This window comes from Chelonoidis abingdonii, chromosome 3 (assembly GCF_003597395.2).
Source record: "Chelonoidis abingdonii isolate Lonesome George chromosome 3, CheloAbing_2.0, whole genome shotgun sequence".
Taxonomy (NCBI): Eukaryota; Metazoa; Chordata; order Testudines; family Testudinidae; genus Chelonoidis; species Chelonoidis abingdonii.
Window position 1 is genome coordinate 36,395,816 of NC_133771.1, and position 25,763 is coordinate 36,421,578.

Below are 25,763 nucleotides of genomic sequence, written 5' to 3' on the forward strand. Positions count from 1 at the left end.
TACAAAATGTCTGATAGCTACCCTATAACTTATTGAAACACAAGTATTTGATCATTCAAATGAATATTCTTTTCATTTTTCTTTGTTGAAAAAGGAAAAATAAGCATATGTAGTGTTTTGATCTTCATCAATGTTTTTTTTTAAAGTTAGTATCCCAATAAACTATTCACCATCCTGTTAAACATGGAGCAAGTACATTACATGTGCTAAAGACAATAAGAGGCACAGATATACAGAGAGTAAACTACCAATGACAGAGCACAAATTTGTAGTTTAGCCAGGCTGATGAACATAATATTCAATACCATAGTATGGTCATTCATATCAGATATATTTGTTATGGCTTGAGTTAAAACCCCACGAGTGGTAGGTGTTAACTCACTCTTCATTTAACATAACTGTAAGACAAAAGGAATGTGTGAACCCATCCAGCAGTGTTTAGCTGACTATTGCTTTGGGAAAGTGTTGGGGGACAAATAGACCACACAGAAACCAAGGTAAGACAAGAATAAAGACACAGCCTGAAGAAGCAGCTGAAAGCACAGTGGCTGACCCTGGAAGAAACTAGGAATGAAATTTTTGGGTCAGGGATGCAAGATAAAAGAGTGTTCTTGGCACTATGAGCATCGCTGTTTCCTGCTATTTGTTTCTGTGCTCAGAGACACAGGACTTTGTACATTCTTTGTAATAAACAAAACTGCATCAAAGAAAACACCAACTTGACCATCCACAGGGTCCAAACTTTGACTAGCTACTTGGGTTAAATGTGGGAAACAATCTTTGGTCACAATTTCTGTTAGCTGACCTGACAATAAATATGATAAATCATTAACAGCACTAGGTTTATTAGAAAAGTGTATTAGTTATTTTTTGGCATAAACTGTACATGTGTACACACATACAAACATACACACACTAGCTAGAATAATCATCATCAGTATTTGACAGATACAAACAGTGGTTAGTATACGAATTCAGTATCCAGAATCTAGTGCCTTTCAAGAACATCATGGATTTGTCTACTCTGCAGCTGGGAATGAGTCTCCCAGCCTGGGTAGACAGACACAGACTTTAAGGCCAGAAGGGACCACCATGCTCATCTAGTCTGACCTACACATTGTAGGCCACAGAACCTCACATACCCACTCAAGCTAGCATATTAAAAATAGAAATGTGGATGTTCTGGCTTAGGGGGAAACTCAGGCTCTCAAGCTGAGCAGACCCCTGGGCTTGTGAGACCAAGTTCCAGCCTGAACAGGAACATTCACTTTGCTATTTTTAACGCACTAGCTCAAGCCCTACAGCTACGTGTAGACATACCCTATGGTATTCAGTGAGCATTTAGTGCTTAAAAGAGTTTTCCTTTATTTGGTATCTGGTTCCAACTAGGTGTGCATATCAAGTGCTTCATTGCGACTCATCTTTCAGAATCTCAGCCCAATGCCACAAACACTAAATATCTCTTTAGAAAAGATTTTAAATGTAGTCAAATGGGCCAAAGAGAAAACGGTCAGTTTTAATGACGAGATTGAAATACATGGAGATACTGGGGACAGCACAAACGACAGCAAGACCTGTAAACAGAGGAGAGGGAAAATCACTGGAGGGGAATAGAGAGGAAGTCTAGATAAAGCGAGTGCAGTAAACAGTCAGCTGTGTAGATTTATATATGAAGTTGTGAGTGGTAATTTCGGAGTTCATAGAAAGTTTTTAAATATCAGGAGTGTCAGACAGTGATTGATAACTAATCAGTGAACACACCAGAGGAATAGACAGGGTAATATAGTTCTGTGTCCTGGATTGAGTGAGTGAGTGAGTGGAATTGTCATAATTTGCATTATTGTGAGACAGTATAAGAAGGGGGGAACGCTCTTCCACAGAACTGTTAACATGAAAAAAAAATTCTCCAGAAAAATTGCTAACTTTTCAGAGTTTAGTTTCAAAAATCTGTATTTTCACAAAATTCATAGGGTAACTTTTGAAAAGTAATCATAAAGTTAGGGCTTGCAGAAATCTATTTAGATAATGCTAGAGTAATATGAGAAATACAAAAATCTATTCTGTGAACATTTATCCATTTCAAAAACAAGTTTTGAAGCAAAACTTTTTCAAAGGTCTCAAATGGTTCCGATAATTTTCCACTCCATTTGGGTTTCAGCTGGGGTTGAAAGCAGAAGTGTCATACTTTGTGTGGAAAAAATTCTTACATTTTAAAAAAAGACTGGATTTCCTTTTGCGGTACCTCAAAATTTTTTATCTCAGTTTTTGAATCTCTAATTGAAATGCAAATACAAAAATTCAGGTGACAATTTTGCAGATTCAAATTGCATGCATTTGAGAGATTTCCAGAAAAAAGGATCAAGTGTATTAGGTAAACTGAGAACAGGCAACTGAATCTATGTTGTTCTATTTTGTTCTTATACCATTCTTATCACCACAGCATCGATGTGCAGCATAACCTGGGGATGTTTATCTAAACTGAAACCAAATTTCAAACCTTCTGCTTGCCCATGATTAATTATGTTGAAACATAACATTAGGTCTTCTAGGGCCCACTATCAAATATTTCCACACAACTCTTATTGATTTCACTGAGAAATACATGTGAATATATGAAGGCAGAACTATGACCCAGCTATTGAGAATGTTGGGTCATATCTGACTTATACTAAAATATATGCAAAAAGCCTAAATTTCAGGATGTCTAAAAGGCAGTAGCTGATATTCTGCAAGAGAAAATTTAGGTCAAGAAGTAATGCATTTAGAATCTCAAACTAATTAGACATTCAGACATCTGGAAAGCACCAGTTGCAAATGTTCACAGACCAAAAATATATTCTGGGCATGACAAAACTTTGGTAATCTAACCTATTAAAAACCAGGGAATTATTTTCATTGTCTATTAAACAGATGCTTACTGTATGTGCAGCACAAAAGTCCAACAGAAATTTAATTTTTATTTCAGCAAGTTAATGTCAACAGGTTATTAATTCTTGTTACCGAGCTTGTCTTAGCAGGGAGTCCTGTAGGCATGGCCAACAAGAGTTTAACGAGCTGGTGGTTGTTCAATAGCCTACATATGAAAAACTATGGCACCAGGTGGACCTTTTTACATTCCATCCTCCCCCTCTATTTTTTTTCCTTTTGGATACCACTAGCTTTCTTTTAGTGTCCTTCACATCCAGTTCCCGCAGAAACACCATGGCAGACCTTGCTATCTCCCCAAGTTATTTTGATCCTTGTTCTAATTTATGTGCACCAGCTCAACAGTACTCTGAATCCAACCCTTTAGGTCCTCATTGTCCATCTCTATTGCCTTAGAACAGCTCAAAAATCCTCCTCCTCGAAATCTGACCTAGCAGGCAGCCCAGTGATTCAAACCACTTTGTCTTGCAGGAAGTCTGTAGCACATTTTCTCCTAAGTCCGTCTACTATGCTCCAAGTTGTTTGGATTTTCACCCTCTTGGTCGATGCTCTGGAGTCTGCTTTTCTGTGAAGCCTATTGAACATATTCCCCATTACATCTGTAACTGACTTACTGGAAATCTGGTGATTAGCATTTTGGAAACAAAAAAAGCATTTTATGAATTAACAAGAACTGCTAAAATCAATTATTGCTAGGGAAAAGTAAAAAAGTTTTGGTGTGATGATTATTTGCCTCCTAAATATGCACAGAGTTCCTTTTTCCTCTCTTTTTTTTAAAAACATAGGGGCCAAGTGGTTGCTGATCAGTTTCTTTATATACCATCTCTAATAGGGAGCTTAACTATATTCAGAATGAAAATGTGCTAATAAGACAGTAGAATCTGGGCGTGAGCAATCAGATAAATATACTCTTTTTCCTTATATTATAAATACACCCTTTGTGCATTTTGTGGATTAGAAATTATTTTCCACATGTTTCTGCATATGAAAATGGCTCACACTTCCTAATCTTGTTAGCACTGCGGTATGCCATTTGTTGAGCTGTATTTTAATTCCTAAATACTAGTCATTGGTTACTCTAAATAGCTTCTATTATATCAATGAAAGCCCTTCCAAGCTACAGTGAAACTCTCTCTAATTAACCTAAGGTACAGGACTGGCATTTCATGTTAACATTAAACGTGTAGATTTCACAGTGAGGGTACATGATTCCCAGTAAGAAAAATCCACTCACATTACAGAATATAAGTATCTGTCACCCTGAACTTTGTCCTGTCATGCATTGCCTTTTAGTTTTTTCCAAGTTCAGTCTGCTTTTCTCTTTGTTTCCTTTCCATGGCAGCAAACAGTATCCAGCTGGGGAACCAAATGTGTATCTTTGCCTAGGCAAATGCTGGTAGTACACCCCAAGGATTTGGCTGATGACACTCTAGGAGAAATGTGGTCAGCACAGCTTCCGCTGTTAGACGTGGTGCATCAGTTACTGAAATGAGACTTGGGAATAATCTAGCACATGGCTCTGAGATTTGCCAGCAGGCCAATTGTCTTATTTACATTGACTAGTAAATACCTATGATTTAGTGTCTGTGTCATTTTTAAATTCATTGTTCAAAACAGAGGCTTTGATTCAGGAATGACGCAAGTTGGTAACCAGAGGGTAAAACATATGAGGGGCATTTGATTTTGGTTTTGATTTAGAAGAGGGAGGAAGAATACACAATATTCAACAATCAAAGGCCAGAGCAGAGGTGAACACTCAGATGAGAACCTTCACTAATGGAGTCTATGCTAATAACATCTGTACCCCTTCAAGCAAGACAGAACATTTAAAACTATGCTTCAAAGTGTAAGCTAATCATGTGAAAGATGCAAGAAGGAATTTCTCTCCCTACTCATTCGCCTACTATATAGTATTACACAACTAGCTCTATGTATTAAGTCTGATAGTGCCCAGTTCCTGTGATATCCATCAATGCATAAATGTCTCTATACCAGATCTGAGGTTAGACTATTCCATATTATTAGACTATTATTAGCAGATTAAGGAACATGGCACAATGGATGTTCTTGTGTATCCCATTGTTCAGGGATAGTTATTCATTGCTGTCTGTTCCCAATCCATAGAGGATGTGGGTGTGTTACTGTGCTCAGTTTGCAAGATTGACTCTCTAGCTCAAGCTGTAAGAGCCTTATGCGTTTAGGAGTACGTCTACACTATGGGATTATTCTGATTTTACATAAACCGGTTTTATAAAACAGATTGTATAAAGTCGAGTGCACACGGCCACACTAAGCACATTAATTTGGCGGTGTACGTCCATAGTCCGAGGCTAGCGTCGATTTCCAGAGCATTGCACTGTGGTAGCTATCCATAGCTATCCCATAGTTCCCACAGTCCTCCCTGCCCCTTAGAATTCTGGGTTGAGAGCGCAGTGGCTGATGGGGAAAAATCATTGTCGCGGGTGGTTCTGGGTAAATGCCATCAGTCATTCCTTCTCCAAGGAAAGCAACAGCAGACAATCATTTCATGCCCTTTTTCTCTGGATTGCCCTGGCAGACGCCATAGCACGGCAACCATGGAGCCCATTCAGGTTTTTTTTTTTGTTGTTTGTTTGTTTTTACTGTCACCGTATCTGTATGGATGCCGCGGACAGAGGCGATACTCCAGCACTACACAGCCGCATTCATTTGCTTTGCATGATAGCAGAGATGGTTATCAGTCGTTCTGTACCGTCTGCTGCCGGGGTAAATTGGCAATGAGATGACGGTTATCTGTCCCTCTGTACTGTCTGCTGCTATCATGGGTGCTCTGGCTGAGATCGGCCGGGGTGCAAAAGCAAAACTGGGAATGACTCCCCGAGTCAACCTCCTTTATGGTTTCTAAATAAGAGTCAGTCCTGCCTAGAATATGGGGCAAGTGTACTAGAGAACCAGTGTATCAGAGAGCACAGCTGCTCCATGTCAGATCCTGCAGAAATGATGAGCTACATGCCATTCATGGGGGGTGCCCCTGCAACAACCCACCCATTGCTTCCCTCCTCCCCCAACCTTCCTGAGCTACCATTGCAGTGTCCCCCATTTGTGTTATGAAGTATAAAGAATGCAGGAATAAGAAACAGTGACTTGTTAGTGAGATAAATGAGGGGGAGCAGCCTCCCGTGCTATGACAGTCAAGCAGGACATTAAGCGTGTGGAGAGAGGAGCCCAGCATCTCACTGTTATGATAGTCCAGGCAGTACAGAATCTTTCTTTACACATGAAAGGGAGGGGGCTGATTGAAGCTCAGCCCCCAGTTGCTATGATGAAGACAGTTACCAGCCGTTCTGTCCCATCTATTGGGAGTGACCAGGAATCATTCCTATTTTTACCCAGGCACCTCCCCGGCCGGTCCTCACCTCAGGCCAGCCAGAGGTATTCAGCAGTTTATCAAGCATTGGAGCACTCACGGCTGATAAGGACCGTACCAGTCCTACTGCACATCTGCACCTGAGAGGGGAGAGGAGCGAATACTGCGCTTCACTGCTGCAGCATGCGCGTCTACCAGCAGCATTCAGTAGACATAGGGAGACACTGAAAGTCAAGAAACAATTTCTTTCCCTTTTCTTTTCACGTGGTGGTTGGGCGGAGTAAATGTGAGAGCTATTCCCTGAACCACACCGGACAATGTGTTTTGAACCTACAGGCATTGGGAGCTCAGCCAAGAATGCAAATACTTTCGAAGACTGCTGTGGACTGTGGGATAGCTGGAGTCCTCAGTATCCCCTCCCTCATGAGTGTCCATTGAGTTCTGGCTTCCCGTTACGCTTGTCACGCAGCACTATGTAGCCTGGAGATTTTTTCAAACGCTTTGGCATTTCGTCTTCTGTAACGGAGCTTTGATAGAACAGATTTGTTTCCCCATACAGAAATCAGATCCAGTATCTCGTACGGTCCATGCGGAGCTCTTTTGGATTTGGAGACTGGATTGCCACCCGGTGCTGGTCAGAGCTCCACACTGGGCAAACAGGAAATGAAAATCTAAATTTCGCGGGGCTTTTCTGTTTACCTGGCCACAGCATCCGAGTTCTAGATTGCCTGTCCCAGAGCGGTCACAGTGGAGCACTGTGGGATACCACCCGGAGGTCAATACCGTCGATTTGCGGCCACACTAACCCTAATTCGATATAGTAATACCGATTTTAGCGCTACTCCTCGTTGAGGAGGAGTACAGAAACCAATTTAAAGAGCACTTTATATTGATATAAAGGGCCTCGTAGTGTGGACGGGTACAGCGTTAAATCGGTTTAACGCTGCTAAAATTGGTTTAAATGCGTAGTGTAGACCAGGCCTAGGTCTGGAGGTCCCCAATTCAGTCCCCAGTGTGTTGGTGAAGATGGGGGCCATCACACTGGCGCTCTATAACTCCAAGGATGTTGCAAGGCTAGTACTATGACTGACACTTGGCTCGGCAAAAGAGGCAGCGGAGTTGGCCATTTCTGGAGGGGAGCTCCCACTGGGACAGCACAAACTCATGCTGCTGCCAGTGCACAGAGCCACAATTTAGCTTAATCCATATGTGTGTTCAAAATTATGGTGGTGTCCTCTGAACCAGCAGATATTCATTGCTGGAGAAGAGATATCAGATTCACCCATTTAATACTATATGGCATTTCTATAAACTCATAGAAAACCAGCATCTTCCCTGTGAACCTCCAGTAAAATGATAGGATGAATATTAATAGAATGGGGAAAGTTATATAGACACAATTCTGCTTAGTATCTGGTCTTGTTAATGTGGGTGAATTCATTCCTTTCATTATAATTCTTTTACCATTGACTACATACCAAAACACAATTCTATAATTCCCCAGCCTGAATGGATGTTGAGTCATAAACGTGACTCTTTACCATTGATATTAATATTAGTCTTCTACTCTGTGGTGATATATAGTACCAGGCAGATCTAGATGAAAATTAAAAACATAACATATCAGGTTATCTGTCTCTGTTAACTTTCTTTTCAACCTACTGAAAGGATTTTTAATTAATCTTTCTAAAAATAGTTTGGCTAAGGAGAACATTTTTTCCAAGATTAACATTTGAAATACAACCTCACTTACTTATGGGAATGAACCATACACAAAACACACACACAAGCTCTTTAACTCTTTCAGTGCAGAAGCTGTCGCACAGTTCAGAAAATGATCTCCCACTATTTCTTACTGCCTCATTCATAACACTGCTTTTTCCTTGCCTAAAAAAGATGTTTTGTTAATTGGTTAAATTCGTATTTTTTTCTGAAAAGTAGATAATACAGTATTTAAGGTATATTTAGTCCATTTACTTCCAATTTCATAATTATGGTAATCCTTTGTAAAAATATCAGAACCTCTAATTTAAATCTTCTGCACCATTTTTTTTTTAATTTGGAGAGGTTTAGAGCCTATAGTAAAACTGGAAATAAAAGAGATAGGACCAGTTTAGTGTCCATAGCAATAAGTGTCCATAGCAATAAATTAGCAAATTTAATATTGCTCAGATATAAATTGAAATTGTCCGGTAGCATTAGATAAATGGGCCTAGATACTTTTTAATGTAAAGAGTTTTTTGGGGGGAGGGACAAATAAAAATGTGGTGTTCGTTTGCTGGTTCTATGGGCTGTGAATCACCAATTAGTATTGCTTTTCTTTAATAACCAAAGACGAGGTCCATCAGCTGGACAGTAAACAAAACCCTGCCATCACTGTCTACAGTCCAGTCTAGTTAAAACATTTTCTAGAAGCAACCTGGTCTGAAGGTCAGGAAGGACATTCATTCCAAGATACTAAGTGGGCTAATTGAAGCTAACTCCGAAGAAAAGAGATTCTCTGTTGATTTGATGTGCATGGGTGAGTGCACATCAATAGCACAAAGGGCTCCATTATTGTTGTAACAAAGTAAATAGCTGAAAAAAAGTGAGTCAAGGAGATGAATGATGAGTTAAGTGTTAAGCAGACACTGAGTGCAAACAGTAGCACACAGTTGCACTTAGAAAGAATGTGGTATCTGTTAACTCCTTAAATTCCTCTATATTAGATCTGGTTTTAGACTATTCTATAAGTCTTTTATGATGAGATTTAAGGAGACACTGTCAACTTTTTTTTTTTTTTTAAAGCTTCCCTGCTTTAACAAATTTTAAATAGTGCAGAATTTTCATTGAGTGAGTCATGTTTATAGCCGGGAGCTGAGTAGGGGAATTAGGGTACCAAAGCTCACTTCAAGCAGTGAACTAGATGAGTGGTTCTCAACCAGGGTTAAGTGTACCCCTGGAGGTACGCAGAGGTCTTCCAGGGGGTACTTCAACTCATCTAGATATTTTCCTAGTTTTACAACAGTCTACATAAAGGGCATTAGCGAAGTCAGTACAAACTCAAATTTCATACAGCCAATGACTTGTTTATACTGCTCTATATACTATACACTGAAATGTAAGTATAGTGCATTCCAATTGATTTATTTTATAATTATATGGTAAAAATGAGAAAGTAGGAAGTTTTTCAGTATTAGTGTGCTGAGACACTTCTGTATTTTTAGTTCTGATTTTGTAAGCAAGTAGTTTTTACGTGAGGTTTAATGTGGGGGTATGCAAAACAAATCAGACTCCTGAAAGAGGTACACTAGTCTGGAAAGGCTGAGAGCCACTGGACTAGGTTGTGCTATTTGTGCATAGGCCAGCACTGGAGTAAGGGAGAGCTGCACAGTCCTGTAGGTGCTTGGGAAGGGGTTCTGCATCAGGGAAATAGAAGCCTACGGACCTCAAGCTCCATAATGAATAAACTGCACCATCCTTCAGCAGAGTGCCACGTGGAGGAGCATGGCTCCACTTCATTCCCACTCCTTTATGTCTGAATGGAGCATACAAGAGGCGGTTGCCTTGGAGTGCAGGAACTGTGATCGTCCCTCACCTTGTGTGCTTTACCCACCCTGCACAGCACATCCAGGGACAATCTTGTCCTAAGGTTTAGTCTAGAAAGGATTTAATGGTGTGTTACACCCACAAGTCCAGTGTAGTCAAGGTGGCGCATACCTTATCACATGATAAACTGGTCAAGATAATGCATAAGGGGGAAGCCTACACTAGACTGTTAGAACACAGTAGTTAACATGTTAGCTAATGCATTCTAACACTCTTTAAATTGCAGTTTAGACAAACAGAACTCAAGAGGTTATTAAATAGCAGTTTCTAAAATTAGATATTTTCAAATCAGCCAGACTGGATAACTGGAATCCAAGAGTTTTTAAAGAGCTGGCCAAGGACCTAATGCACCACAAACAATGGCAGTCCACAGATTGTCAGTCCGCAAATTGAGAAGTGATGGTGAAGTCTCAGGTCAGCGTACAGGCATTTAAGAACCTTATTTTCATCCACACATTTTTGGCCAAGCTGCAATAAACTTTTCAACAAATCCGCACTACTTTTCCTTTTTGGCATTCTTTTATCAATGAAGTGTTCACTTCATCTTAGGAGCAGAAAACCTTTCTAAAAAGCAGAAAGTAGATTGTTTCTCATGGTAGTCCTTTATTTATGTTATTGACTTATAGCTTTTATCATACTTATAAATCATATATAAAGAGATGAAAACTTTTCTATATACATGTATTAATCAATTCTTCCTATTCTGGAATAATATGTTAGTAGATGTCCCAATTAAATCTATCCCTGGCCTTGACAAAATTTAATTCTGTTTCATATCATTAAGATATTTGGTCAGCTGATTTCCTGATATGAATTGTATTTACTATATGAAGTCCAGTGAGTTTAGTAATGTTTTACTAGATATTCTGCTCACTGACACATCAGGAAGGAAACATTAAGAATTAGCAAAGCAGTCATTAATATATCAAGAGGAGATTTTCAAAGGCACAGATAACAGTTGGGCTTTTCTTATCTTTGTTGTTAAAGCTGGTGACTTATAAAATATCAAAATATAGAATATTTGCTCACAGATCTCAAAGGAAGAGGATAACCTAGGATTGGTTGACAGAATATTGGATTTTAGATTAAAATATTTTTCCTAGGGAAAGTATCTTCTCTCCAGAAAATTACAACTTTTTGTTGAAAAACTGAACAGTTGCAAAAATGTTCCATTTCCAGGTAAAAAAATTACAGATTTCTGACTTGACAAAAAGTCTTTTCCATGAAAAACCTGGATGAAATCAATTTGAAAAAGTTTTCATCTAAATTAGGCAGGAAATAAAACTATTTTTCAAACAGTTGTAGGGTAAAAAGTATTAAAAGATATCAAGAAATGAATGGTAAGTATGATAAAATCCTTGACTGGGTTTTACGTGCAAGTTTGTTGTTTGGTTGTTTGTTTTGCATAAGCTTAAAGGACTAAACCTCGACATATGGTCAACGAGATTTTTTTCAACCTATGAAACACATTGCCAGGGCATGTTGTGAAGGTGACAAGTATAATTGGATTAAAAAAAGAATTAGATAAAGTCATGGAGGTTAGGTCCATCAATGGCTATTAGCCAAGATGGTCAGGGACCCAACCCCATGCTCTGGGTTTTCCTAAACCTCTCACTGCCAGAAACTGAGACTGGATGGCAGGGGTTGGACCACTCAATAATTGCCCTGTTCTGTTCATTCCCTCTGAAGCATGTGGCACTGATAACTGCTGGAAAACAGAACGCTGGACTAGACTGACTACTGGTCTAACCCAGCATGGCCATTCTTATTTTATGTCACATACTACAAAGGGTATGTCTACATTACGAAATTAGGTCAAATTTATAGAAGTCGGTTTTTCAGAAATCGTTTTTATACAGTTGATTGTGTGTGTCTCCACACAAAATGCTCTAAGTGCATTAAGTCGGTGGACTGTGTCCACAGTACCAAGGCTAGCATCGACTTCCAGAGCATTGCACTGTGAGTAGCTGTGAGTAGCTATCCCACAGTTCCCGCAGTCTCTGCTGCCCATTGGGATTCTGGATTGAGATCCCAATGTCTGATGGGGCAAAACCAGTGTTGCGGGTGGTTCTGAGTAATGTCGTCAGTCGCCCCTCCCTCCATCAGAGCAACGGCAGACAATTGTTTTGCGCAAAACCAGGTGAGGAGGCGATGGCAGCACGGTGACGAGAGAGACATGGTCATAGATTTCTCACAAAGTATGGGCCAGGCAATGTGCCCCAGCAAAGTGCACATCATGCTGATGAGCTCTGCATGAGCTCTGCAAACACGCTGGCCAAATGGGAAATGAAATTCAAAAGTTTGTGGACCTTTTCCTGTCTACCTGGCCAGTGCATCTGAGTTGAGAGCGCTGTCCAGAGCGGTCACAATGGAACACTCTGGAATAGCTCCTGGAGGCTAATATTGTTGAATCGTGTCCACATTATCCCAAATTCGACCCAGCAAGGCCAATTTCAGCGCTAATCCCCTTGTCAGAGGTGGAGTAAAGAAATCAATTTAAAGAGCCTTTAAGTCGAAAAAAAGGGCTTAGTCGTGTGGACGGGTCTAGGCTTAAATCGAGGTAACGGTGCTAAATTCGACCTAACGTCGTAGTGTAGACCAGGCCAAAGTTCCACAGAGAGATATGGAAAGACAAATAGCATACAGCTTTTAAAAGGCACAAGGAAATTCCTGCTGTCCAAGGACTTGCCTTCATAGTTATTATACTGGTATACTTTTACTGATATAGTAAAACTGCTATTATAGCAATGTAACCCACCCATGTGGGCACTCTTATTCCAGTATAAGAGTAGCTTTTTTCAGTGTAGCTTAATGCCCTTCCAAAATGACATAAGATAAACTGAAAAAGGCCCTCTTAATCAGAGTAAGACTGTGTACACAGATGTTTATATCAGCATAATGATAATGGTTTAAATTCACATCTTCGATTTTACCAATATAACTTTTCTATGTAGGCCTGTGACCTAGCTATTCCTCCTGATTGTAAAAGTATCCTCCTTAAATCTTCCCCATAGATATTGCATGATCTCTTTTCCACATGTGTAAATTAAAATACAGATTCTTTACTTGTATAGTTCTCTATTTAAGCTGAAGGAGCATGAGCGAGAAAACCGGCACTGCTTCATTTTATTTTTCCATTTTCTTCTGAGTCTTTTCATGTTTTAAGTATCCCTTGAGCTCCATGAAATATTTGCATCAAAAACTCCAAAACACACAAGCCTCCCTTAGTTTCAGCTTCCAACTCTGACCAGCATCATTTAAATCTTTGCTAAGGTTCACAATCGTTTTGAATAAGCCCAGGCTCCCATTTCAACAAGCCTAGGCTGATTTATGGGTTTGCATCAAAATCAGGTGAATTTCACACTCTCATATGGTTTCAATGGAAAAAACTAGGTGAAACTCATTTCTTTGGGATGTTGAGGTTATTAACATCTGATATTCAAAACAAAACTCAGGGAGTTTTGAAACTCAAGGAAATGCTTGAATGAGCCTATCAAAGTTCTTATGTCTCTCCCCTGGATGACGTATGTCTGATGTATGAAGTTATAACCCTTGAGCTCCAGTCCAGTTATTTTAATAGAAGGGGTCCTACTCATACCCTTACAGAGGCAAAAATCTGTGCTAATTTCTAAAACCTTGGGTCCTATCGGGGTGGCTCTCGGTATATTGCTGCCCCAAGCACTGCAAGAAGGATGCCTTCAGCAGCTTGCCTGCAGGAGGTCCCCGGTCCCGCGGATTCGGTGGCACGGGAGGTCTGCCAAAGCCGCTGGACCAACGGACCCTCAGCAGGCATGCCGCCAAAGGCAACCTGCCTCCCGCCCTCGCGGTGACTGGCAGAGCGCCCCCCATGGCTTGCCGCTCCAGGCACGTGCTTGGCTTGCTGGTGCCTGGAGTCGCCCCTGGGTCCTATTCGCCCACAGCAGGATACAAGTAACAACAGAGAGAAGAATAGAGAAGAAACTGGGCCTCTTCTACTAAAATGAAAAAAGACGGTGGGGGAGGGAAGTAAAGGAACATATTCTACCTGGCTTTCATTAGGTATAAGGATGGCAACAGTTGTAGTAACATATGGATAAGGTTGGCTATGCCACAGTTAGCAGACATTAGTTTAAAAAGCATTTCAAAAGAAAAGGGCAGGTAAGCCACCTGATAGTAAAGGTCAAGTGGGCATAAGCACTGATGATTTGATCTATTGCTACATATAACCATGAAAACTGGATACTCAAGGCAGCAGATGTGAAATGGTCAGAGTCCTTTCAGATTCTGTGTCTGCTATACATTGTGGACATCACCGCTAGGAAGGAAGACAAATGATCATCTACTGCAGCAATGAAGAAGAAACTGGTTGCTGCTCTAGAAGCATTAAAGAGAGGTAGCTGATCTATTTCAGGGACGTATCAAGGAGAGGTGGTGATCATTCAGAGTAAACGACGGTGCAAGGGAGAACTGCGGGCTAGAAGTGGGAGCACAGAGTGGATCAACATGACAGGATGGGTAACCTGAGCAATGAGGAAATGTCAGCACTGGTGAATCATGATGTAAAGGGCCAGCTGCTCTCTGAGTTTAAGGTGGCACTTGATAAAGATGGCTATATGTAATTTATCAAATGTAAGCAGTTTAGGTAAGAGATGCATGAAATATAGTTGAGTGTTTTTGACCCTTCAAGTGCTTTGGAAAGAAGATAGCACTTTTATCTAACTGAAGCTGTGGGTTTCCTATAAGAAAATCACATTGATACGAATGAGATGAGAGAGAGAGAGAGAGAGAGAGAGAGAGGATGCCTATAAAAGAGAAGTTAAAGTTCTGCAAAGTGCAATATTCTACACACAAGGTGGAAAATCAGCTTTGTAGATATACTGCAAATTACAGTGTAAAACATAAGCATTTTTCTCCAGCAGCTTTTCAATTTAATATTGCAATTAAAACTAAATTATTTAGCCAGCCTGATGCATGTAGGAATTCAACTTTTTGGTAAGCCTCAAAAATAATATTCCAAACATTAATATTTCCTCTAGTATTCAATGCTGAGGTATTTAATTATGAGGAACACATTTAGTATCTACCCATCAATACTGTAATCTAGCATTAGTTAGCTCAGCCATTATTTTTGAAATCCAGCCCAGTTTTCAAAAGGATTCTGCAAGAGCACATACTTTTCCATTTCAGTAATGTAGGTAGTGCTGAAGATATGTTACAAAGATTCTTTATCGATTCAGTATTTAGGAATGGATAGTGATGGTTTATAGGGGAAAAACCCATACACGTATACTCTACAGAGGTGGCTGTCTCCAGATCAGCAATTCTGTTGACAAGGTACTGGGGACATGAAGCAGAGCATTGCTGACACATCATAAAACACAGTTCTACAGTTTTAGCACTAACGTATGGAATATTTCCCGGTTTAAAAAAAAAAGAGCCAATTTTCAAGCAAAAACTAGTGTATTTATGAGTGAAAATAGGTGAATGTTATTTGTTTTGGGATATTTTTTTTTTAACAAATTACCTATATAAAAACATCCCTTTAGTCCACATTATAAGTTAGGTGGGATTTATGGGTACAAAATTATAAATCAGAGTGAAGTTCAGAGGGTACAGAATTATGTGAAAGAAAATTGTTTACCATTTCACACAAAATTCTGCCAAAATGTTTTGAATTTCATAAAGCTCCCCAAAGAAGCTTATACACTGTCAGTAATCCTCACAGTCCTTGACTAGTTTCTTAGCCAATATAAAATTTTTCCCTCTGTGACTTGCTCCACTCTACCTGCCTGACCTTATAACAACCTGTAGTTACTTTGCTCCTCTAACCTGGCCTCTTCTCCAACTCTTTCTCATCTCTGTTTGTAGTTAGCTTTGCTCATTCACTCACTATCTCATTTGTCTGGAATTCTATGGGCTAGATTCTCAAAGGAACACAGACACCTAGGAAAATCACTGGGATTCTCAAAGCTTGAGTTAGGCATTCAGGCACTCTATACAATGAATGGGAAGAAATAGGCACTTCAGAATGGGATTCACAAAAGCCAGCATTCTATGCAGCTCCCCGCCTAAGATAGTGAATGGAAGATACCAAGGCATGGAGTGTGTCCTAAGCCCTGCCCCGCCCTAGGAGTTTGGTGCCTAAATCTCGGCTGCAGAGAGGAAGGCACCTCCACTTCAGAGTCTCAGATGCAAACCCTCTCTTGGCATTAGAACAGGAGAACCTCCCTTATAACTATTAGTCCAGTGGTTAGGGTAATCACCTGGGGTAGGGGGAGATCCCTTATTCAAGTCTCCCCACAACCTGAGGGAGTAGAGGAATTTGAACTAAGATCTGCCACCTCTCAGGTGAGTTCCTCAATCATTGGGCATTGGAATATTCTGATCTAGGGTTCCCTCAATCTCTACTGTTGAAGCTATTTCACTGTGGATAAATAATTTAAAAAGTAATTGGAATCGCAGGGTCTCCCATGCAAGTGCTCTAACAACCAGGCTATAGTCATTCTCATGCTTGCTTTCTCTCTCTGGCCCAGTGTCTCATTGTTTATCCACAGTGGAACAGCTTCAACAGGAATGACTGAGGGAGCTCCAGATGAAAATATCCCATAGGCCAGGACTGGGGCACTCATCTGGGAGGTATAGGGGGGGACTTAAACCAGGGGTCTCCCCCATCCCAGGTGATTGCCATAACCACTGGCTTAAAAGTTATGAGCAAGGGCCTCCTTCTATACCCCCCTCCCCCACCCACTCACCCACCCACATACAGAGTGTTATATGAGCTCACCTACAGGGGCCTGATCCAGGAGGTGAGCTCTGAGACAGTTTACCAGATCAGGCTCACAGGTGAGCTAAGTGGAGGAATGCCTATCATCCCCGGTCCATGGATCATTCACGGGCTAAGTTGTCTGGATGTCTAGAGCAGAGTGGCAGTGTGCATGCCCAGAAGCAGAGAAACAAATGTCTAGGAAACTTCTACTGCAAAAATGTAGGTGCCAAGCAAGTTTAGGCACCTACAGCATTTGGCAGCAGCTGATCAGGGTTTTTGTGAATCCCAGTGGAACCCAATTCTGGGATTTAGGCACTGAAGTGGCAATTAGATGTGTAAGTCCTTTTGTGACTCTAGCCATGTGTTCCTCTAAGCCACTGTCAAGGTTTCTTTCCCCACTTTGAACTTTAGAGTGCAAATGTGGGGACCTGCATGAACACTTCTAAGCTTAATTACTAGCTTAGATCTGGTACGCTGCACCAGCCAGAAATTCAGTGTCTGGCACACTCCCTACCCCCCACTCAAGTTTCCTCTCCTGGACTGCCTTGAGAGGCTTCACCAATTTCCTGGTGAACACAGTTTTAAACTCCTTGGATCTTAAACAAGGAGGAATTAACCATCCCCCTTCTTCCCCCCGCCAGCAATCCCTGGTGAGTTCAGACCCAATCCCTTGGATCTTAAAACAAGGAAAATCAATCAGATTCTTAAAAAGAAAGCTTTTAATTAAAGAAAGAAAAGGTAAAAATTATCTCTGTAAAATCAGGATGGAAAATGTTTTACAGGGTACTTGGATTCATTAGACCAGAGAGACCCCACTCTGGCCTTAGACTCAAAGTTACAGCAAACAGAGGTAAAATCCTTCCAGAAAAAGAAACATTCACAAGTTGAAAACAAACATGAGACTAATCCGCCTTGCCTGGCTATTATTTACCAATTTTGAAACATGAAAGACTGATTCAGAAAAATTTGGAGAGCCTGGATGTACGTCTGGTCCCTCTTAGTCCCAAGAGCGTACAACACCCAGAACAAAGAGCACAAACAAAGACTTCCCTCCATCAAGATTTGAAAGTATCTTGTCCCCCTATTGGTCCTCTGGTCAGGTGTCAGCCAGGTTTACTGAGCTTCTTAACCCTGTACAGGTAAAAGAGACGTTAACCCTTAACTATCTGTTTATGACAGCCACTGAACCACCTACCATCAAATGCCATGGAGATGGGCACAGTGATAAGTGATAAATGCACTGTGCACCTTACCTATAATTGACACTAAACTTCACTCACCTTTCCTTCCACCATTACTTTCTCTTTCCTCATTATAAATCAGCAAAAGTCACTCTTCTTTTATAAGCTATTCCTGTATCTGATGCCATTTCTGCTTCTATTATCATTGTTCTATCAAATTCTGTAATTTGTTCTCTCTCTCTTCTGCAACGCTTTCAAAACATTAACATACTTTGCATGAAAGATGATCTACAACAACAACTGTATTGTATTTGCATGGTTGCACACAGCTAGATGATTTCTCTCAATCATTTTTGCTATAGAAATGTTGTGAAGAATGAAAGATAATAAACCTGCATTATTTCCTTTAAGTAACACTCCATATAAATAGTTACTTACTGGAAGTAAAAATGATACTCCGTTACAGTGCTTAATAAGCTGTGAAAAGCATTTTGTGACTAGGTAGTGTTTCTTTACCAATAATTCTTTACCAGCATTGCTGCTATGTGAATTGGGACCATATTTCTGAAAAAAACAGGACACTCTTCTAATTGATGTGCTGATTGCTAAATACCTTAACTAGGAAAGCTCTCCAGAGATAGGTCAGTACCTCTTTTTCCCTAAAAGTGACAGATTATAGTTGCAAAAATTGCTGATAATTCCAAATATTGCAAATCTGTACCCGTGACTTACTGTACTCTATGCCCTTAGTGAAAAGTGGTTTGAATGGAGGGTAGCTTTCAGTTCAGTGCATTAACTGCATCAAGCTAATTTCTCCATATATATTGTGCTTGATAAATTACAGCTTTTGAAGCTGAGCAAATGACTTCAGCTACCTCTGTCTACATGTCACAACTCCTTGAAAAACAAGATGTACTGCTGCAAAGATTTTTTATGCGGTTAATAGATCAAAACCAAACACTACACTCAGGGCCAGTGCAAGGATATTTTGCACCCTAGGCGAAACTTCCACCTTGTGTCCCCCGAGCATCGCTTATTATAAACTTTAAAAAATGAACACTGCATAATATGGCATTGTTCATTAGAATTAATACATGTTCAGCTTGAAAATTTATTAATTTCATTATTTAGTCTACATAGTTAATGAAAATAAATGAATAACCTGACAGGGGTGGGGCTGGCTGGCTTTGGGCAGGGGAGTGCAGCAGGGGTTGGCTGGAGACAGAGGGGTGTGGGCCTGGCTGGTTTTGGGCAGGGCAGAGGGTGCGTCAGGGGTTGGCTGGAGGCAGAGGGGTGTGGGGCTGGCTGCAGGCAGGGCAGGAGGTGCGGTAGGGGCTGGCTGGAGACAAGGGGATGTGGGAATCGCTGGAGGCAGGGGCTGGCTGCAGGCAGGGAAGGGGGTGCAGCAGGGGCTGGCTGCAGGCAGGGCAGGAGGTGTAGGGGACTGGCTGGTTGTGGGCAAGGGGTGTGGCGGGGCTAGAGACAGGCTGGCTGCAGGTACTCAAGGGGAAAGAGGCTTGGGGCAGCAGCGAATGGTGCAGCCCGAGCCAAATTGCAGGACTCGGGCCAGGCCCAGCAGAGCAGCTGGGGACCCACTGGGCAGCAGCAGCAGTGGGAGCCCCAGGGCCAGGGGGAGCAGCAGCAGCAGCAGCAGCAAGAGGGTCCGTGCCCAGGTCCAGGTGATGGCCCACATGGTTCCCGCAGCGCAGTGGCCAGAGGAGGAATGACATCACTTCCTGGCCGTCCGGAGCCCATCAAAGCCACAGCATCTCCTTGCACAGCAGCGGAAAGAGGGTTACACATTAGCCAGCACCAGGCAAGCATCTTTGTGAACAGTGTTCAGGAAATCATCTACTTATTTACATGTAAGAATTAAAGAAGTCAAGCCATGCTTCAGTACGTACTTAGAAACCTGGTGCTGTCAATACATTCTTCAATACATACTTAGATATTTCTCTTTGTAAAATATGTATGTTCTTATTTTGTAGAACAGGCAATTAGAGAAGCAGCAGATCATATTTGTGAATAAATGAAATAAATGTCACTGCCAAAGTAGTTTGGTTCAATCTTCCAGGACAGAGTTTGGCTGTTGAGATATTCCCTACCCATTAGTGGTTTATCTGTGCATCCTAATTCTACTGAATCTGAGTAGACAAGAACAACGAGAAGTCCTTGTGGCACCTTAGAGACTAAAATTTATTTGGGCATAAGCTTTCATGGGCTATAACCCACTTCATCAGATACATGGAGTAAAAAATACAGTAAGCAGGTATAAATATACAGTGCATGAAAAGAGGGGAGCTACCTTACCAAGTGGGGAGGGGGGTCAGTGCTAAAGAGGCCAATTCAATTAGAGTGGCTACGGATAATTTCACTCATGTGAATGCTCTTCTAGAGCCATCCAAGGTCCCAACACTAATGCATTTTTTATTCTGGTCTGCTGAAGAAGCTAGTTTGGTTACAAAATTAACTGTAGGGTACATTGACTTTTTTTTGCATACTCTTATTAAAGCTCATGTTAAAGTCTCATAAAAGTTCAGAAGTAGATGCATAAGCCTGATTCTTCCTTTTATTAAGATTTCCCTAAAGTCAGCACGACTGGCCACAGCAGGACTTCCACATCATAGGAGGATCCTTGGGAATAGGGTAACAACCTTTTCAAAGTGCAAAAAATGGGACATATGTAGGAGTCCTATCCCCCTCCGTGGTCCTGCCTCCTGCTTTTCCTCCTGAGGCTCCGCCCCCTGGCCAGGCCAACAGTTGGAGCCAAGCAGTAGTAAGAGCCACCTGGGCAGGGGGCTGGAGGTGCCCAAGAGAGCCCCTGATCCATGTCTCTGCTCCTCGGGGCATGTCCACCCAGGGCAGGTGTAGGATCCAGGACTCCAGAGCACCCAACAGCAGCCCGGGTTCCCTAGGCAGTTGTTACTACTGCCTGGCTCCAAATTCTGCTCTGGGAACAGGCCAGGCCTTGGGAAGAAGAGGAGGAGTCTCCTTGAAGCAGGGAGACTAAGTCCCACCTCAGCCCCCTACCCGGAATAGGTTAGTACCACCCCTGAGCCTCGGGCAGACAGAGAGTGGTGGTGCTGTCCCGGAGTTATTCAGCCCAGGGCTGGGACCTGAAATGTACATTTCAGGACTATCCTGCCCAATTAGGGACAGATGGTCACTCTGCTTGAGAAGTACAGTCACATTATCTCATCCTACGTCATTTTCCTATCAACTGCTGAACAGGGGTCTTGGGTAAAAGGTAAATAGGGGGTGATTAGGGCATCCCTGGCTGCTATAATTGTGAGCAGACATGGATAAAAGTTTCAGTGATGTGATGCTAGTTTATACGAGCTGAAAATCTAGCCTAACTTTGACTGTGCATTTCCATACTTTTTGTTCTGACAACCACAATGTTTTTTAATGTCATTTGTATTGTGTGACTTTGTTTTTAATGTAATTTTAGATAATTGTCTATGTAGATAATGTAATCACTGTAGGCCTAATTGTGTAATTAGTGTACATGTATTTACATAATTGCAATCTTTTATTAAAAAGTGTAATTACACTGTTAATGGGGTTATGCTTAATGACATCCTGAATGTCCCAATGAAACTTTATGAAAAGTAATACACTGAGAAAGTAAAAACATAAAGTAAGCAATTTTTTAAGTTCAGTACCTCAGTCCTCCTGTTCAGTAAGCATCACATCATTGACTATGCATTACTCTCAGTATTATCACTAGATACGGACCAAAATTAATACTTTTCTACCTGCTCCCCTGAACTATGGGAGTTCAGATAAAATGAAGTTATATTTATCTATTTATTTTATTATGGATTACTCTCTTGGGTTGGAGGAAGAACACTAATGCAGGAAGGGATGCACAGTACATTATATATAGCTCTAAAAGACTCTGCCCCTGGTATATCAAAGTGAAGCCCATAAGACAAATTGAACTCTGCAAAGACCTCTTAAATAAATAAATAAATAAATAATCAATCTAATAAATAGGACTGCTGAGATGGATGATATTGATTGTGTTTTATTTGAAAGAGGAGCCTAGAATCCTATTGGAAGCCAGGTAATCAGCACAGACTTTCCTTCAACGTTAATAAGTATTTGACTTCTCAACTCTGGATGCTTCTATAGTAGCTTCATTCCTGCTTTGACCTTAAAGGCAAATACAGTAACCTTTGACTTTTGCCATTGATTGGTTCACATGTTTATTGGCTAAATTCACACTAAAGCTGTCTTTCTGCTTGTTACTTCCATATTCCACCCAAAAATATCTTTTATATCAGTGATGTAATTGTGATAGTTTAAAAAGAAAATACTTAAGAAAAATGTTCTAATTAATAAAAGGATGGTATCATTTTGACTCTTTGTGGGAACTTTGAACTTGGTCTAGTGTTAAATTTTTTTGCCAATATAGATATGTCATTTGAGAGTGTGAAAAAATCATACCCATAACTGATTTCGCTATGCCAATAAAAGTCCTAGTATGGATGCAGTTAGACCAGGAAAGGGTCCTTTTGCCAGTACAACTTATTTTGTTTGGATAACTGGTATAAACTATATTAGCAAAACAATCTTTGGCTTGTATAAGCTGCGCCTATACTATGAGGGTTTGCTGGTATAGCTCTACTGCCAAACCATTTCTAGTGTAGACGAGGCCAAAGATAGGTGACCATCTCAGAATTCAATTTGAGTATGTGACTGAAAATGGAAAAGCACTAAAATTTTACTTACCCAAATACATACATACATCACACACACACACACACAAATTCTGATCTACCTTAATTTAGTGATCTATCCTTAAAAAGACCTAAAACGAGACTAGTTAAAATTGTATCAACAGTGTGAGTCATATCTACTTAGTACTATATGTGCGACAACGTGCACTTCAGATATTGTCCCATGTAGTAATAATTGTTAGATTTATATAACATTTTACATATATTAAATACTGACTTCAACATCTCAGTGAGCATAACAATAGGGCTTTGTAAATTATAGTGCCTGCCTATGGGTGCCCAGGAGGTTCAAGGTGTTGGGTTTGATCTTGAAAACCTTTCATTATTTGGACCCCTGTTACATAAGAGATTGACTCTCTAGAGTCATATTGCCACAGTTGAAGTTAGCAGAGGCACTCAAGTTGGAACTCCCTCAGAGTGAGAGAGATGGAGCTATCAAGAGGGATTCTCCAACACCACCATTTTGATGAAAGAATGTGCTTCCCTCCATTTTTATCCCCACAGGACCTGACTGGTTAACCTGGTAGACATGCAGCTGTACATTGTGTATTTCTATCAGGGATGGAGAGGGGACTGGAGAAAGAATTGGAAGAAGTTATATTATAATCTATATCAATGCCATACTTGGTTGCAGAAATTGCAATTATAAAGGCAATGAGAAGTTGATATAGGCAATTTTGTATGTAATATATTAATTATTAGACAGTTTAAATTCTTTAAGGTCTCCCAGAACATGGGATGGGCATTTACCATGACAAAAACACATTTAGCAGATGGAGTTTTTGAGTCAATGAGATTTAGGCCTATAACACATTGAATATTTGTAAGGGTCCATGCACTCAGACACAAAACACCCAGAATGAGATTCTGTACTGTGCCTTTTGGAGGTGCAGCACTGAACTTGTAGCCCAAGGGAAAAAGGGGTCTGGGGATTCCTCAGCATAAGTAGTGCCAACACTGTGAATGCCCATATGGCTGTGCACCTACCCCCTCCAGTCCTTAGCATGTTCCCTACTTGTGGGATGCCTCATAAGACAAACTAGGGCTGCCTGTGCAATGCCTGTACCAAAAAAATTCTCCCTTTACCAGTTCCAGGATTTTTACAGCAGCATTCAGGAGCCACTGTGGGAGGGAGAATTCCCCTCCACAGTGTATACTCATACATGCATGTACACTTAGCTTTGCACAGTCACAATCCCAGACTGCACGCTTGCAGCATGGTTTTCTATAATTAATTTCTGCATGCCTGTACATTCACACTCACACTTTAAAAATGTAATCTTAAGTGACTAGGCATAATAAGCAGAGCTGTGTAGGGGTAAAGAAAGCTCCTTTAGGAAGGAGCTAATGAACAGAGGCTCAAGGATTTTGGTGAGGTTGTTAGCCTTTTTTTTTTTTTTTTTGGTATTCTGCATTTCTACAAGAATACTCAAGGCACGCTCTCTAAACGTCCTTTGCTTTTCACTGAAAGTGTATTCTTGAAATGCTTCTTTTAATCAGAAACATTTCAATCTATCAGAGCTATTTTCCTTGATCTGTTGCAGCAGTGTGGGCAGCTTGGAAATTCTTTTGCTGCATTAACTTCGGTGAAAGTCTCAAACAATTCCATATGTTCACTCAGGATTCTTGCTCTAATACAGGCAGTATGAAGCAAAGTATGGAAGGATTTTGCTAGAAAAAAAGGATGAGGTAACTAAATAAGGAGCTGACATAGTACTTTTAGGATTCAACCTAGTTTCCCTCTAACTCCTGTGTCCTCACTAGAATTACTGTCTAGTAAAGAAGCCGTCTTGTCTACGTGGTCCATTTTCTTGCCATTCCAGAAAGCTGTCTATATACAGCAGAATGTTCCCTTTCCCATCTATCAGAACCAAACCTCTGAATGAAGTAGCAGCACAAAGGAACGTGCATTAAGGGCTCAACTGAAAATGCACATCAGCTCATGTTAGCAACTACATTTAAACTATAGTAATCAATTTAACTATCCAACCAGAACCATTTAAAATAAAATACATTGGTTTGACAGTTTACTTCACTATCCTATGGTGCATTATTCTGCCTGATTTTTTTTAATTTATTTTTTAAATTAAACTTGAAAAACACCATCATTTTTATACATGATAAATAACTCTGCTTTTCTCTGGTATTTATTTGTCACCAGTAAGTCACTGTCAGGATCCAAACTCACATTTAATTCATGTTATCACTTAAATATGGCAAATATTATAATGTATCCCATATTAGTCAAGAATAAGGCATGAGGTGCAAACCATGTAAGTAATTATGCATATTTACACTGACAGTCACATAAGGATAAGCGCTGAACTCCCTGTCCAGATCAAAAATGTTCAGTTTACACGTTTTAAAAACAATAGTGTAGGTCTTTAATATAGACCTTGACCCAGTGTGCGAACAGTCACAACTCAAAGAGACAGGGTAAAAAGAGTTAAAAAAAAAATCACATATCCAAAGAGTACAATTACCTGTAGCTTGTTTACCAGGCCAACTAGCCATTGCAAATTGTCAGTCAATTATGGCATATGTCTATGGCTTTTTGAATTCTCCAATTTACATTCACCCAATGAGAGATAATAGTTACAGATTGTAGCAGCTATAGAAACAACATAACCCCTCAGGGAACTGATGGGCAGGATCCCCTGGGAGAATAACATGAAGGGGAAAGAAGTCCAGGAAAGCTGGCTGTATTTTAAAGAATCCTTATTCAGGTTGCAGGAACAAACCATATCAAGGTGTAGAAAGAATAGTAAATATGGCAGGTGACCAGCTTAGCTTAACAGTGAAATCCTCGCAGATCTTAAACACAAAAAAGAAGCTTACGAGAAGTGGAAGACTGGACAAATGACCAGGGAGGAGTGTAAAAATATTGCTCAGGCATGCAGAAGTGAAATTAGGAAAGCCAAATCACACTTGGAGTTGTAGGTAGCAAGAGATGTTAAGAGTAACAAGCAGGGTTTCTTCAGGTATGTTAGCAACAAGAAGGTGGTCAGGGAAAGTGTGGGCCCCTTCCTGAATGGGGGAGGCAACCTAGTGACAGAGGATGTGGAAAAAGCTAATGTACTCAATGCTTTTTTGACCTCTGACTTCACGAACAAGGTCAGAGCCTCTCCCAAGAGCTACTGCACTGGGCAGCACAGCATGAGAGGAGGTGACCAGCCCTGCTGTAGAGAAGAAGTGGTTCAGGACTATTTAGAAAGCTGGAAGAAGGACAAGTC